The following is a 1,065-nucleotide window of genomic DNA, read 5'->3' on the forward strand; positions in this document are numbered from 1 at the left end:
GCATTTAACCCATCCACCACCAGGTGGTGCAGTGGGCAGCTATTGAAAGCGCCCGGGGGACATTTTGGGGATTAGACGTGCTGCCCAGAGACGCCACGTGATGTGCAGTGACTGGGGATCGAACCTGGGACTCTCGGGTCCCAAGCCGGCTGCCCTGCCTCTACACCATCTCGGCCCCAATCATTTACTGTTTCTTTTTACACTTTATATTTTTGCTCTTGTTGGGTGTAACTGGGACCCTGAGTACATAATTTTGTTCCACCTCATATACCACATGTGATGTGAATGGGTGTTAGAAGCATCTGTAATGTAGGGGAACACTGTAGTGTGTGCGTCTGCACGCGCACCACTGTGCAATAAATTGTACACTAGTGTACAAAAAAAGCAACATTTCATTTAGATTTCCTTACTTTAATTCCATTTAAAGCATGTTTCTCACCGTACATTCAGCTTTGGGTTTTAAGAACATTTTAAATTTAATGCATTTCAGATAGGCACTATTTGTGTTTATAGTGAAATAAAAAACATCACCACTGGACTTTTTTACTTGTGTTCAACACTACTCATCTAACTTATGTTTGTCATGAAGCTTGAGGACAATAAGGTGTGGGGGTTTAAAGACATTTCAACTTTAATGCACCTGAACACACAGCGTCTCTTACACCTGCAGCGTCTCACAGCGTCACAGTTACTGCTAAGCTAAGATGCTACAGACGTAGCTCCTCTCAAACATCCTCCTAACATGAATATATGTTTATGATCAACCCCCTGGTCAACAACTGCCCGCACTAAGCTGCTAAACTGGCGAGCAAGTAACACAGGTACCTCCACCTCCTTCACCTGTGCGCGTTTTCTGCCGAGGCAAGAGGCGGGAAGGGACGGTGGAGAGTTGGAGGTAACCAGGAAAACCTGGAGTGGAGTTTTAGTAGCTTGAGTATTATCCTGTTAATCAAGTGGAATGGATTCGTTCACGAAGAAAGAGAAACTGCGCCGCCTGAACTAATGTTTTATAGTAAAAGTGTGTGTGTGTGTGTGTGTGTGTGTGTGGGGGGGGGGGGGGGGGCC

At 45.6% G+C, this 1,065-nt stretch overlaps 1 protein-coding gene across 1 annotated transcript in view; it reads left to right on the plus strand.

Annotated features, from left to right (window-relative positions):
* Positions 1 to 1,065, plus strand: part of arhgef7a (Rho guanine nucleotide exchange factor (GEF) 7a) — a 40,629-nt gene that overhangs the window by 12,090 nt on the left and 27,474 nt on the right. The window lies entirely within an intron of this gene.

The sequence above is a fragment of the Nematolebias whitei genome, chromosome 13, assembly GCF_014905685.2.
Source record: "Nematolebias whitei isolate Nwh7 chromosome 13, NemWhi1, whole genome shotgun sequence".
NCBI lineage: Eukaryota > Metazoa > Chordata > Actinopteri > Cyprinodontiformes > Rivulidae > Nematolebias > Nematolebias whitei.